This window comes from Ciconia boyciana, chromosome 35, assembly GCF_034638445.1.
Source record: "Ciconia boyciana chromosome 35, ASM3463844v1, whole genome shotgun sequence".
Classification (NCBI taxonomy): Eukaryota; Metazoa; Chordata; class Aves; order Ciconiiformes; family Ciconiidae; genus Ciconia; species Ciconia boyciana.
This window is the reverse complement of record NC_132968.1, coordinates 691,653-707,221: the sequence shown is the minus strand read 5'-3', so window position 1 is coordinate 707,221 and position 15,569 is coordinate 691,653. Positions and strand designations below refer to the sequence as shown.

The following is a 15,569-nucleotide window of genomic DNA, read 5'->3' as shown; positions in this document are numbered from 1 at the left end:
GCTCCTGCTCCAGAAATGCTCCCAGCAGCCCTGGGCCACATTTCCTAGTACCATGTCAGGGCTTCAGCTACCCCCACATATCTTGGAGGCTGTGGCCACCTCTGTGTGGGCAACTGTATCAGCCCTTGAATGAAGATGTTAAGCAGAAGTTGAGACATATGCAGAAAAGGCCTGGGTGTACTAAGTATATAAGAAGTCTTCCTTTTCAGAACTTTGATGCTGCTCTGTAAATTCTCATGATTTTTCCACAGGCCATGGACATGGACCAGCAAGCTGATGGCACTTTCTCTCCCTCTCTATATATAGACATTGATACATCCGGTCCCTTCTGACTGGTAATTTTGAGTTTGCTCAAGTAGCCCCTGATTTGATTCCTATCCAGCGTTGGCTGTTTCCCTCCAGAGTCCTGCCTTGAGGCACAAAGGCCTGGGAGACCTTGCAGGTGATAACTGAGGCAAAGAGCACACTAAATATTTCCGATCTATCTACACCTGCTGTTACTAAATTTAAGAGTGATCCCATGTTATCTTTGCTTCTTTTTAACTCTCCCTGAAGTAGTTCCAGCTCATTATGGTGCCCTTGAATTTACTTTCCAGTTTCAACTGAGATTTGTTAAAGACCATTTCTATGCTTGGAGGATGCTGTCCTTGAAGACCAGCTGTACTGAGCTGTGCTGCCATTCAGTGCTGCTGACCATTGGATCCTCACTAGAACTGCCCAGAATAGGTCAAAGTCTGCTCCTCATGTCTGGCATCTGCAGTCTCCTATTTTCCTTCCTCAGTCCCTTCAGAAGCTGGAATCCAATATTTTAGGGTGACGACAGCCAAGACTTACAATGATCTTCACACCTCTGACCCGATCTTCCGTGCTGGCAAGTGTCAGAGCCAGGCTTGCCTTACCATTATTGGCCCACCTGGCAGCTGTGCTAAGCAGTAGTCCCAGGAAACTCCAGAAACTGCCTGGGCTGTTTGCATGCTGCTGTGTGCCCCTTCCAGAAAATGCCAGGGTCAAAAAATCCCCAGCGAGGCCCAGGCTTCTACATCCAGAGACTCCCTGGCTGTGCTTAGAAAAGACTATGCCCCCTTCTCCACCCTGACTGGGTATTCCTCTTCTCCCACCACAATGTCACTTTTACTGGCCCCTCCTCTGATCCTCACTCACAAGGGCTCAACAAAGTTTTCACGTGCCCATAGAGGATCTCCACACATCCCAGCAGCTTCTTCACTTTGAGAGAAACCCCACTCCTGAGCCTTCCATCCTGCCTGTCCTGAAAAGCCTGTACACATCCATTCCAGCACCCCAAGCTGTGTGACTTGTTCTACCACGCTTTGGCAGTTACTCCATCGACGCCAAGAAGCACAGGCTCCAGGTCGTCCTGGCTATGCCCCTGGCTGAGGGCATGGGTGCACATTTGGGCTGTAGCACCTCAGGGGAAACCTGGTAGCAAGCCTCCAAAACCCCGTGTGTGCAAAGGCTTTGCCTCAGAGCAGAGACATGCCAGAGTGGACAGCAGATGGAAGACTAAAGCTGAAATTGGATGCCAAGAGAGTGAGCCAACCCTGCTGTCCCCAGGGACAGAGGGAAACAGGGCTGGGAAATGCAGCTCCGGAAAGAAATGGGTTTACTTCAGTGGTGTCTCTGCTGCCCCTGAGGGTGGATGGGAAGGTGATCTCCATGAATGACAAGGTGCTGCTGACAGGCCCACTGTCAAAACTGTTGGTCCGTTCCTTGGCTGTATCCTCAAGGGGGTGAGTAAAGGTTGGTGGAGAAAAAACCCAGCAGTCTGAAAATGTAGGCACACCAGTGGAGACCCCAGTGCGGTGTGCCTTGTGTTCCTGGACTGCCCTACATCTCCTGGGTAGAGAAGGGACAGACCTTGCCACAGTGCAGTGGTGGCAATCCGTGGCTTGCACAAAGGCACCGACCCTGTCTGCAGTGCTGTCCGGGGTGTCCGTCACACTCTTGCTCTGAATGGGGATGGCTTTCCTGTGCTGTACCTGCCAGCCACATGTCGTTCTGTGCCAGAGCCTTGGCATCTCATATAACACTACAGGCCTCTATTTGCACATTAAATAGAGTAACTGTCCAGAATTTGATTAGGCAATGTGGGGATGAAAACCGTTGTTATAGTCAATGGAGATCTAGGCAACCCAGCTGATGGAAAAGACAGAGAAACGCAGCTCTCCCTATGACACAGGACACTATTCGGTCAGGAGGCCGTGTAGGCTGCCAGAAGATAGTAAATAGGGGCAGGTGCAGCTGTCTTGCACATGCCTTGGACAACCTCTGGTACCTCAAACGTCACCAGATATTTCATCTAAACAGCCACCTCCTGCCCCACCTCTTCATCAATTACCACAGGAGCTGAGACAAGGGCCTCACATGCATGTGCCTCTTTAACGCAGGCCTGAACTAAGGCAAGAGGAATGCCACCTTCTGTGGGTTTGTGCCAGGCATGGGAGGGAGCTGGGTCCCCCTCCAGCGCTAACAATAGAAACGCAGGCTGAGATGCCTCGATTGACTCAGCTGAATCCCTTCCCTCAGCAGGAGTAAAGAAGATCCCTGCCTGTCATTGTCTGGGTGTCCTGCCTTAGAAGAAGACAAACCAGGTGATTTTTCGACCTAACTCTGTCTCTGAGAGGAGCAATGCCACTGCAGGAAAGAAGTGTCTCTCTCCAGCTGAGGGAGGGAACATTCAGCCTGTTCCACAGCAGGTTCCCCTGGAGGCCAGGGACACCTGGAGGGAGCCCCGAGGGGACAGAGGAAGTGCTGCCGTGGGCTGGTCCTCTGTTGCTCAGGTGGGCCGGGCTCCTGGGATGCAGGGAGCTCATGGCAAGCGGGCAGCACTGCTGACAGACAGCTCTGCCCCAGAGCGGCTCCTCTACAAAGTGCAGCAGGGCTGAGGGCAGTGTCTGCAGGCACCAAGGGGAGTTGAGTGCGGCAGAGAGAGCTTAAAGGCAGTCTGGGGTGGGAGGACAGAGCTGAGCTTGTTCACAGAGAAATCTTCACAGCATTTGACACAGTAAGTCTCTGGCAGCAGGGCAATGCCGATGAGTCTTGCAGAGCTGGCACATCCCATGACTGAGAGGAGCTGTGAGGATGTCTGTCTTGGCTTCTCTGGGGTGAAGAAGGAGGACGTAGTCCAGAGCAGGGCTTCCCTGTTGCACTGTCAGAAGGTTCTCCCGGGGATGGCTGCAGGGGTGTGAAGCCGGGTGTGCAGGCAGGGCTGCCCAGGGCTGTCCTTCAGAGCAGGGTCCCTGTGCCCCAGGGGGCTGTGTGCCAGGGCAGGGACCCTGCTGCCTGCCCGGGTCAGCACTCAGCATGCCCGGGGAGCTCCCCATGGCGCTGTGGGGGGAAGCTCTGTGTGGAAGGAGCAACCCCTGGGAGGGCAGGCAGGGTCCTGCTGTTGAGAGGGTGCTGCATGGACCAGGGCTGCTCACAGCTCCAGGTTACCCCAGGCCATTTCCAAGGGGACTTTTCCAGAGAAGGGTCAAAATGGGGATTACATTAAATGGAAGGAGTCGGTGCTTTGAGATTTTTCTTCTTGGTTTTCTGGGTGTGCAGTGGGAGATGGAAATTTTTTCTCCATGCCGGAGAAGACCCCCGTTCTAACTGGGACTTCTCTGAGTTTCTCCTGAGCCCCTGCACATACAGAGATGCCCCTGGTCAGTACTTTGCTGCCAGGAGGTGTCTGCAGGGCAGAGCAGAGAACACAGCGGGTGGGATGGGGTCTGTGAGCACAGACAGGGAGGACACATGGGGACAGAGAAGCAGCTCCCAGCAGAGCCAGCTCCAGGCAGCAAAGTCATGGGCAGGCAGGGAGAGGGAGCTGCTGCCAGCAGTGCCATGGGAGGGGCTTTTGGGCACCTCCCAGACATCCCCTGCAGCACAAACACTTTCCTGGAGCACCCCCCTGCTCTCCTCTCCCATCCAGCACAGCTTCTGCACCCAGGGTCTTGGGGTTTCAGGCTGAGTCTTCTTCTTGGCAGCCTGACCCCAATAAGGAGAAACACCTGAGGGCCTGTTTGTCTGTCCCTGTCCTTCCTCCCTTGGCAGGAATATTGGGGCATTTCTCTGTGTTTCCCCTCCTGTCCTTGCTGCTTTTGTCCCCACCTTACCTGGGGGCTCTGGGCACTGCAGTGTGTGGGGCTGGCAATGAGCTGACCCTCACTTCAGGGCACCCCATCCTCAGGATTGTCAACTATTTTGCTGGGGGTCCTGCTGGGCTGCAGGCTGCCTCCCACAAGGGCACAGCTCTGCCATGGCATCTCTGTGCCCCAGAGAGGAGGGAGCCCCATGGAGAAGAAAATTCGGTGCTAAGGCCATGGCAATGCTGCTCATCATCTCTATGTGGGCAGCTGCAATGAGCCCTGTGTGTCCCTGGCTGGGAGGGGGGAGCTGAGATCCTGCTCAGGTACGATGCGATGGCAGGGAGGGCTTTGGAGATCTGCACTCAGAAACTGGATTCCTCTGCTCTCAGCAGTGTCCAGTTTCTTCTCAGGGGATCATCGGGGCGTGATGATCCTCCAGCGCAAAGAGCTGCAAGGAAAGGGCAGCTGAGACCAGGGCTGCTGGAGAGAGCAGCTCTCCATACCCTGCACTAAGGGACAGTCCCTTTGCCTGTCAGCTCCCACAAGGTTTCACTTGGAGAGCAAGAGGAATGCCAAGGCTTTCTGCCTTAAAAACACTCCTCGGTTGTGGTGAGGCAACTAGAACAAAATACACAAACCAAAATCCCCACAGCTCAGGTGTCAGGTGAAATGGGAGCAACAATGCTGCAAAGCTCATTGGTATCAGAGGTGGATTTAATCCGAGATTGCCCTGTGTTCCTGTTCAACTTTTGCTGTAGGGCAGGACTGACACTTCAAGAGTCCACAGCAGAGCTCCCTGCTCCCAATGGCACCCTTTGCCAACACCACGCAGAGCTCATAAAAGGGACGTGACAAAGGTCTACCTGAAAGGGGCAAGGAAGTCTGGGGGGTTTCCATGAGAACTGGAATAGGTTTTGCTCAGAGAACTCTGCCTTAACTTCTCACTGCCTTTTCCTCCTTGGACAGGTGCCCATGCCCAGAAGCAACAAATGTCCAATGCCAGCTCCATCACAGAGTTCCTCCTCCTGGCATTGGCAGACACACGGGAGCTGCAGCTCTTGTACTTCTGGCTCTTCCTGGGCATCTACCTGGCTGCCCTCCTGGGCAACGGCCTCATCCTCACTGCCGTAGCCTGCAACCACCACCTCCACACCCCCATGTACTTCTTCCTCCTCAACCTCTCCCTCCTTGACCTGGGCTCCATTTCCACCATTCTCCCCAAAGCCATGGCAAATTCCCTGTGGGACACCAGGGCCATCTCCTACCTGGGATGTGTTGCACAGGTTTTTCTATTTGTCTTTTTAATTTCATCTGAGTATTTTCTTCTCACTGTCATGGCCTATGACCGCTACGTTGCCATATGCAAGCCCCTGCATTACGGGACCCTCGTGGGCAGCAGAGCTTGTGTCCACATGGCAGCAGCTGCCTGGGGCAGTGGTTTCCTCAATGCTGTGCTGCACACTGCCAATACATTTTTAATACCACTCTGCCAAGGCAATGCCCTGGACCAGTTCTTCTGTGAAATCGCCCAGATCCTCAAGCTCTCCTGCTCAGATTCATACCTCAGGGAAGTGTGGGTTATTGTAGTTACTATCTTTGTGGATGTTGGTTGTTTTGTTTTCATTGTGCTGTCCTATGTGCAGATCTTCAGGGCTGTGGTCAAGATCCCCTCTGAGCAGGGACAGCACAAAGCCTTTTCCATGTGCCTCCCTCACCTGGCCGTGGTCTCCTTGTTTATCAGCACTTGTTTATCAGCATGGTTGCCTACCTGAAGCCCCCCTCCATTTCCTCCCCATCGCTGGAGATGGTGGTGGCAGTTCTGTACTCAGTGGTGCCTCCAGCCTTGAACCCCCTCATCTACAGCATGAGGAACCAGGAGCTTAAAGACACATTGAAGAAGCTGATTCAATCCGCTCTTTCTCAGCAGCAATAGCCTGCTCACATCTCTTCAGAAGTGATTTCAAATTCATCTTGGGAACATCTTGTGCTTTGGGCATTTTATCTGTGATAACCATGTTTGTCCATGTCTGCATCCACTCCACTTCCCCAGAGCCACGAACCCAGCCTGTCTGACCCACAGGCCTCTTCACGTGTGTCTAGCACAACGGTACAGATGGCCTCCTGTGTCGCACCTCTGTCATAAAAGGGGATTTCCTCAGTGGTGGTGTCTGGAGGTTGGGCTCTTCTTCCAAAGCTGAGCTCAGGCTGAAGAAATGGCCCCCACAATGCCGTGCTGCTTTGCTTGGGTTCTCCCCAGGGGATGAGGGGAGGAGGGCATGGGGCAATGTGTTAGAGAATGGGCCTGGGCTGAGCCTTCACCTGTGGGTGCCCAGTTCCCCCGGGGATGGTGAATGATCAACAGGGATCTGCCTGAGATTGTCACCCCATGGCTTTCAGGCACCACAGCCCGCTCGTTCTGCAGAGCAGTACCAACAGCTCAGGGCCCTGTGGAGAGCATGGGGAGGAGGGAGGAGTGGCAAGTCAGGCCAGCATGGACAAACTTCCGTGGTGAAAGGCTCTCTGGGGGCAGAGACATCTTTGGAGAAGATCAAAGCAGCAACTCTATGCTTCCACGGAGGAATAAATGACAAAGAGAAATCTATTTCTGAATGCACCAGCTCGGGCAGGCTTCTCTATTACTTGGGCAGCTGACGCAGCCTGAGGATGCCCTGGGCCAGGAGCCTTTTCCTGGGAGTGGGGCTGGCACAGAGGGGTTTGCTAGCCTGGACAATAAGTATGTCTTCCATACAGGAGCAGTCACTGGCCTCCATCTCCTCATGCCATGGCTGGCCCTCAGCCCTGGGGCTGATGGGGAGGCTGAGACACCTCTCTGCCCACCAGGAGCTACTGTTAGCTTCAGAAGGGGCTGGATCTGTGGGGTTGATTGTGCAGAGCTTTGCAATACCCATCAATGGGCACTGCCATGGGGTCAGCCCAGAATGGGCTGCTTTTCTGGGCTGGACAGGAAAGAGAGAGATGGGTAGGAGGAGGGAAAGTGGTGGGGACCATCAGAGAGGGACTGGGCTGAGCTGGAAATTACTCGGGGAGGAAGCACACTGAAGTTAACTGAGCTGCCTGACCATGCAGGGTGAGGACTCACACCAGGGGATTGGTGGTGCAGAGCCACGCCTTGTGGAAGGCAGCTGAGACTTGCAGACACAGGACAGAGGAGGCTGGTCTGTTGTCTTTGATGGCATGGACAGCTGGGGAAGGTGCCCCAGGGCATTTGTAACCCCCCAGCCTTTCTCATTGGCCATTTCCAGCACTGGCAGCTCACCCCAAGTTTATGGGTGAATTTTCCTGTTTGGCCATTTCCATTGTCCTGCTGGGCTCAGTGCTTGAATCACTGGGCTTGAAGCAAAGGACCTCCAAGATGGTCAGGGACTGGAGCACCTTTCCCATGAGGAAAGGCTGAGGGAGCTGAGCTACTGCAGCCCAGAGAAAGGAAGGCAAAGAGGGACCTCATTGCAGCCTGCCAGTACCTACAAGGACTTTATGGAGACCAGAGAGACAAGCTCTTCACCATAGTGCATGGTGGGAGGACAAAAGACAGTGGATGGAAGATGAAAGAGAGGAGGTTCAGCCTGGAGATAAGGAAAGCCTGTTTCACCATGAGCGGAGGAAAGCATTGGAGCAGGTCACCCAGAGATGCTGTGTAAACTCTGTCCTTGAAGGTTGTCAAACTCTGACTGGATCAAGCCTTGAACAACCTGGTCTGAGCCTTTTTTATGGCAGGTTGGACTGCAGAACTCCCGAGGTGCCTTCCAGCTTGAGTTGATCATATGACCTCAGGCCTTTGTCTGATAACAACAGAGCAGGTTGTTATGGGGCATGAATCTTCCTGTGCTGTATGTGACCACTTCAGACAACATCTACATGAGTGAAGCGAGGTCGATACCGCAGTGTGACTGTCTCTGTGCAAAGGCTGAGGGGTATCCTTGACAGTCCTGGGCAGGGAGGGTTTTGGGGGCACAGGGCTCTGTGCAAGAATCAAAATGATCTTTTTTTTAAATGCTGCTACGAAACAATAGACATGTTTAGAAAATGTCAATAACAGTAAAACGAAGAACTAAAGGCAAAGATGCAAAGCAAAGAAAATATTTAAAAACCCTTTTCAGCTTTTAAATTTCTTTGTTGATTTCTTTTCTTTTAACATACTAGTCTTTGGGGGGAATTTGTGTCCTTGGTTTTTTGGGGTTTTTTTGAAAAAGGAAGATTTTTCCACAACTGAGATTGGATGTACGACACCAATGTCTTCAACTACAGGGACACAGACACCTCCTGCCAGTATAGATGCCCTGGAAACCCCCTGCCCAGCCTGTACCTGTAGCTCCCGAGGGACTCCGCTCTTCGACACGTCCTGTCTGATAGCTGCCAGTGCCAGGCAAACACCTCAGGTACACAGAGGCCTCTAAAAGTAGCCCTGCATGTTTTATGGTCTGACAAACAAGGTCTGCCTGGAGAGGGGAACAAATCTGCAATGTTTAAAAAAATAGAGAAGCCCATTTTCATCAGCTGAAACAATTGAGTACTTTTCATATAACGGCAATGTTTTCACACCATGCCAGATTGGGAATTTGCAGGAAGTGCATTAATCATAGGAGAAAAAATATTGGTCTGCTGTACTTGCATTATGGCTACTCAGTCTATTTTCTTATGCTGCATATTTAATCTCCCTCATCTTTCAGGTGTTCCTACCTCTGCTGATTAAATGACCATGTCTAAGAGCATCTTTTCAGCGGATGTATCGGGACATTTGTCCTTCCCATTGCTGCCCAGATTTCCCCCTCCCTTGGCTTTTTGTTCATTGAGATACCTCCCAATTATCTGGTTGCTGCTTTGAGCTTTTAACTCCCTAACTGAGGGAGTCAAAATCTTGCACCCCTTTCAAAAGTCAAATTAACTCTTTCATCAGCTCCTTAATTGCATTTCTGTCCTTTTCTATCTCTCTGTGTAAAACAGTCCTTGTAAGGGTATCGTCATTGCCCACCTCCACCACAGGATGTCCTACACTGTGCCCCTCCTGTGCCTCTTTCCGTGCAGGCTGTAGGCACACTGTCCACTTCCCCACCCTGCTCTCATCCTCACGGGTCCCTACCTGGACCCATGTCTCTCTCTGAAACAGAAAGCCATGGGCTGACCACAGACAAACACCAGCACCCCCAGTGACCGGTTGCACCACAGCACTACCCTTCAAGGGACATTTCCTTTTTCCTCATGCCCAGGCTCAGACTCCAAAGCTTTTCCTTTCTCATGCTGTTTCCTCTACAAAGGAAATCTTCATCCTCTCTGAAAGCACCCTTCAAGCAGCTGCAGGCCATGACAACATTGCCCTTGGGCTCTACGTCAGGAGGCCAAAGCAGCCCAGGTCCCTCAGCCTCTCCACACACGTCATGGCATTCAGCCCCTTCACCCCATCTTGGCAGATGTCCTCTGCACCTTCTCCAGGTCCTCCCCACTCCTGCAGAACATGGAGCCCCAACCCAGCACAGATTATTCCAGATGTGGCCACACCCCTGCTGAGTCAAGGGAGGAGGTAACTCCCCTTGTCTGGGTGGCCACACTCCTCCTAATTCAGCCCCACATGCAGCTGTCCTGATTCGTGGTCAGCATGCTGCACTGGCTTCCTATAGCATCCCTTGTAGCAACCATGCCTTCTCCTCAGGCTCACTCCTCAGCTGGTCAGCTCCAAGCTTGCCTTGATACATGGGGTTATTGTGCCCCTGATGCAGGACTGGCCACTGCTTCTTGTAAAACTTGGTGAGGTTTCTGTTGGCCACCCTGTCCTGTGGTGCCTCTAACAAGATGACAGCATGAGGAACTGCAGGACATGACGGATAATAAAAGGAGGTCCCAGTCTAATGGACTTGCAAACCAAAGTAAGAATTCGCAATGCAGCCATCCCAGAAACACCAACAGAGGGCACCAGGCAAGCAAAGCCAGGGCCAGTGGGTAAAGGGAAAACAGAGATGGGCTTCTTGTGTGGGAGGGTTGGAGGATGACCAAAGGGGAGGGGGGAAACAGGGAAGAAGGAAGTTGGAGGTGAAGCAAAGGGTTCAACCAGGGCTGTTTGTGGGCACCTGTCAAGGAGCCCTCAATGTCAGCAGGGAAATCAGCATGGCTGGGCACACCTCTGATGTGCCTCGACAGGAATGCCCACAGTGTGGGGAGCAAACACGAGGATTTTAGAGTCTGTGGGAAGTTCCTGAGCTATAATCTCACTTAGATACCCGAGACAAAGCCAGATAGCTCACACCACTGGAGGGTGGCCATGGATGGAAGCAGGCTTTTTAGGAAGGATGGGGCAGGTCGGTGAGGAGGGGAAGTTGCCCTTTATGTGGGCGAGCAGAAGGACAGCATGGAGCTCTGCCTAGTGCCAGGTGATGAGCCAAATGAGAGCTGATGGATCAGGATTAGTGGGCAGACCAACGTGGATAATATTGTAGTTGGTGTCTGCTAGGGACCAACCATATTAAGAAGAAGCAGCAGAGGAGGCCTTTTTCAGACAAGTAGAAGCAGTTTCTCATTGCAGACCCTGGTCCTCATGGGGGATATTATCCCGTCAGACATCTGCCTGAGGGGCAGCACAGCAGGGCACAGGACAGTCAGGAGACTTCTGGAGGGCACCAAGAACCTCCCAACCATTCAGTGAGAGTGTTAGGAAAGGCAAAGTCCACCTCAACCTCAACCTGGTAATTCATCTGGACATGAAGTGCATGAAGAAAGGATTTAACAATGACACCAGCAGCAAAAGGAATGCTCGGGCAAATGTGGGCCTGCTGCTAGATGGGGCAGGGACCCTGGTGACACAGAACACAGAAAGGGCCAAGAAAGGGCCATGCCTTCTTCCTCTCTGAGTTCACTGGCAAGACCAACCTTCAGGAATGCCAGGCCCCCAAGACCAGAGGCAAGGAGCAAGGAAGACTTACCCTTGGTGCAGCAGTCTCAGGTTAGGGAACATTTAAACAAACTTCACATGCATAAGTCCTTGGGACCTAAGGTGATGCCCTCGTGAGTGCTGAGGAAGATGGCTGATGTCATTGCAAGGCCACTTGACATCATGTTGGAAAGGTCATGGGGATTGGGCGAGGTTCCTGAGGACTGGAAGAAAGCAAATGTAAACCCTATCTTGAAGCAGGCAAGAAGGAGGATGCAGGGAGCGGTCAGCCTGTCTCCCATGATATCCCTGTAGACAAGCTGAGCAAGTATGGACTAGAGAAGTGGAAAATGAGATGGACTGAAAAGTGCCTGAACCCCAGAGGGCTGTGTCCAGTGGCACAAAGTCCAGCTGGAGGAAAATCGCCAGGGGTGTAGCCCAGGGGTTGATATGGGTCCCGTTCTATTCAGCCTTTCCTTAGAGTCCTGGAGGATGGGACCGAGGGCATCGTGAGCAAGTTTGTGGATGATACAGAACGGGGAGGAGTGGCTGGTACAGCGGCTGGTTGCACTGCTGCTCAGAAGGACGTGGGCAGGCTGGAGAAGTGGGCAGAGAGGAAGCTCATCAAGTTCAACAAAGGGAAACACAAAGCCCTGCCCCTGGGCAGGCAGAACGCCATGGACCAGTACTGGGGGCTGGGGGCTGACTGCCTGGATAGCGGGTTTCTAGAGAAGGATCAGGGGGTCCTGGTGGCTAACAAGCTGGCCACGAGCCAGCAGTGCGGCTGTGTGGCAAAGCAGGCCGACAGCCTCCTGGGCTGCGTTCAGGAGAGGTTTGCCAGCAGGTCGAGAGAGGTGATCCTTCCCCTCTAGTCAGCACTGCTGAAGCCACGTGTGGAGTGCTGTGTCCAGCGCTGGGCTGCCCAGTAGAAGAGAGACATGGACTTACTGGAGCGAGTCCAGCAAAGGGCCACAAAGATGAGGAAGGCACACAAGCATCCTTCAGGAGGAGAGGCTGAGAGAGCTGGGACTTTTCAGCCTGGAGAAGGGAAGGCTCATGGGGATCTTGTCCATGTGTATCAATACCTGACGGGAGGGAATGAAGAAGAGGGAGCCAGGCTTTTCTCCGTGGTGCCCAGTGACAGACAGTGGGTAGCAAGGGAAGCACAGGAACTTCCCTCTCAACACAAGAAAACACTTTTCTTGGTTGATCACTGGAACCACTGATCAACCACACAGTGAGGGTGATTGAACACTGGTACAGATTGTCCAGAGGGGTTGTGTAGTCTCCATGCATGGAGGTATTCAAAACGCAGCTGGACCCTGTATTGGGCATCCCGCTCTAGACTAGACGAGGCCATCTCCAGAGGTGCTGCAAAGAAGAGTCAGAAGGAACCTGTGGAGGTGTCTAGTGCTACACTCTGCTCTGAGCAGGGAGAGCTTGTCCCTTAGGTCAGGTTGGTGAGTGCTTTCTCCACTTGAGTTTTGAGAATGTCTGGGCCCTGGACCCAGTACTAATCAACTATAAAGGTGTGGGTTTTTCCTTAAACCTCATTTGAAATTTCCCTTCCTGCTTCTTGTCCTCATTGTTTCTTGTCCTCATCTTCCCTTCCTGACTGCCAGACAGATTCTCATGCCTACTCTGACCAAGGACAGCCACAACCTTCTCTCCAAGTGTGGCAACACCAAGATGCCCTGTGACTGCAGAGCCAGGCATTTTGGCCAGCTCCGAGCAGAGAGACACCCTGGGGGTCCCTGCCTGGGCTCAGAGGAGGGCATGTGGAGACACCCAGCACCTAACACAGAGGGAATGTGGTGGTGCCTGTGGGCTGACACCAAAGCAGCATTTGGGGCAGAATGGGTGAGCAGAGAAGACCTCCAGCAGCTCCTCTGCATACGAGGTCAGGGAGTAATGCACTTGGTGGTGCTGCTGAGAGAGGATGGTGGCATGGGAGGAGGTACTAAGAGCTGTGGTGCAGGGCACTGGGGCTCAGAACTAGGTCTGGGGTTCCCAGCAGGCAGTGCCAGTGGCTACAGCCCCAAGAGACCCCTGACCATGGAGAGATCATCAGCGAGTCTTGTCCCAGCTGTGGAGAGCTGCTGTGGCTGCAGAGAGGTTACTGGGAGTGCTGGGGTCAATCCTGGCTGCCCTGCACCTCCCAGCCCAGCATGTCTCTTGGGTCTGCACAGCAATCGCACTGACTGGGGTGACAGCCCTGCCTGGCTGGGGATTGAGGGGAATTTAGGGTTTCCATCAGTGTGGGAGGTTCTTGGAGCATCAGGGCTTTTGTTCAGATCCCTGTCCCTGTCCCTGGGCTGGCCCACACCTGCTTCCCCACATGTGGCCCGAGACCTCTGCTGTGCAACCACCACTTGGGACAGGGTGCATTCAGGGTTGGGGAAACATCCTCCCGGCACAGTTCCCACAACAGACCTCAGTGCCTCATTCCCCTGCAGCCGTCCAGCTTTGACTGCCCACCCCAGCACCCGACCCCTTCCCTGCCTTGGCCATGGCCCCCGTGAGGGTTTGCAGACAGCCCTGCTCTGGGGTCTGCCAGGGTCTGGGCATGTGTGAGTCCATGCAGGTCTGAATGTTCCCCCAGTACAGACATAGAGCCCAGCAAGAGGACGAAGCTAGTTCAATACTGGGGGAGACCCCCCACAGCCTCCCCATGTCCCCCAACTTTTGTTTCCCGCAGCCTTTTCAGCTCCACCCATAAATCTTCTACTTTGGGGTCTGTCTTCCCATAGTTGCTCATGGGGAATGATGGGGATCTGGGGGAGTTGGGTAGGGCTCGTGGGGGATAGGGGGTATAATTTCCAAATTGGGGTCCCCCCGGAGTTCGGGTTGGGGGGGTCGGTTTATTCAGGGTTCATTAGTGGCTGGAGGAGGGGGGGATTTAGGGGCGCTAGAAGGTGGGAGGTGATGGAGGAGACTTGGGGAGGCCGTGGGGTAATTTTGGGTGTCTCTGGGGCAGATTGGCATCAATGGGGGTCCCCGGGAGCATTTTTGTGGTCCCTGAGGGCAATTTGGGGTCCCTGGGGGCAATTTGGGGCCCTCTGGGAGTAATTTGTTCATTCCTGGGGTCAGTTTGAGGTGTCCCTGGGGAGTTTGGGGATCCCTGTGGTAATCTGGGGGTCCCTGAAGATCTTGAGTGTCTCTGGGGAAGTCTGGGCATCCCGGTGTATTTTTCGGGTTCCTGGGAAACTTGGGGGATCCTGGGCCAGTTGGGGGGTCCCAGGGGTAATTTGAGGGTCCTTAGGGGTAGTTGTGGTGGTCCCTGGGGCAATTTGGTGTCCCTGGAAGCAATTCAACGGGCCTTAGGGGCAGTTTGGGGGTCGCAGGGGCCAGGTTTCAGGGTCCCTTGGGTAGGTCTGGGGGTCCCTGGGGATAGTTGAAGGGGCTTTAAGGGTGGTTTTGGGGTCCCTGGGGCAGGTTTGGCATCCCTGAGGGTAATTTTGGGGTCCCTGGGGGTAATCTGGGGGTCCCTGGGTTAATTTTGGGGTCCCTGGGTCAGTTTGGGGGCTCCACAGAGCAATGTGGAGGGGGTCCATGGGGTGCTCCCTCCACCCCCCAGGGCAACCCCCCAACAACTCACGTGTCAGCGCCCCCGCCAGGGAGACCCCAAGTTCCTCGGCCTCCCCTGTGGGAAAGGAGAGGGAGTAAATAGGAGGGTATATATAGGGGCTATGTATGGGGAGGGGTATATATGGGGAGGGTTATATATAGGGGTTATATAGAGAGAGTATATATATATGGGGAAATAGGGGTGCTATTTATGGGGAGGGGTATATATGGGGGCTATATATGGGGAGGGGTATATATGGGAGTATATGCGGAGAGTGTATATATGGAGGGTATATATGGGGGGTGTAAAGAGGATTATAAATGGGGGTTAAAAGTGGGGTGTAAATCGGGGCTATAGAGAGAGCATATAGAGACAGTATATATATGGGGGTATATATATGGGGGTACATAGTGGGTACATATGGGAAGCAGTGTATATGGGGGTATACACAGGGATGGGATATATGGGGGTCTATAGGGGGCTATATATGGGGAGGGTAATATATGGTGGGCATATGGGGGTATAAACAGGGGGTATAAATTGGAGGGGTATAAATGGGGCTGACAAATTGGGGGCTATATATGGGGGCTATTAATGGGGGTCTATAAATGGGGGTACAAACGAGGGGGGTAGAATTGGGGGACACCCCACCCTACATGGCAGGGGGGTTCCTCACGGTGGGAGGGGGCTGACAGAGCCACCCGTCCCAACTTTTGTTCTTGTGGCCTTAGGTTTTCTTACTGACAAGTTTTTTCAGGTGGGGGCAATTAAACCCCAGGGCAAAATATGCGCCCCGCCAGTGGGACGGTCTGTGGTCCTCTCCGGTGGCGTGTCCTGTGGTAATGGGGTGCTGAGGTGGCCACCAACCCCCCAAAAATTGTGAGGGTAGGGGCAGGAGGATGGGGAAATCACCGCTGGTCTCTGAGGGACACCAAAGTCTTGGGGTTTGAAGGACATCAAGGTCTTGGGGTTGGGGATGGTCATTGATGGTCCCTGAGAGGCACCAAGGTTTTGGGTTTTGGGGTTGAGGGGC

At 53.5% G+C, this 15,569-nt stretch overlaps 1 pseudogene; it reads left to right on the top strand.

Moving 5' to 3' along the window:
- The first annotated feature begins 4,324 nt into the window (after window positions 1-4,324).
- Window positions 4,325-6,024, top strand: LOC140645594 (olfactory receptor 14A16-like; annotated as a pseudogene).
- Window positions 6,025-15,569: the final 9,545 nt, after the last annotated feature.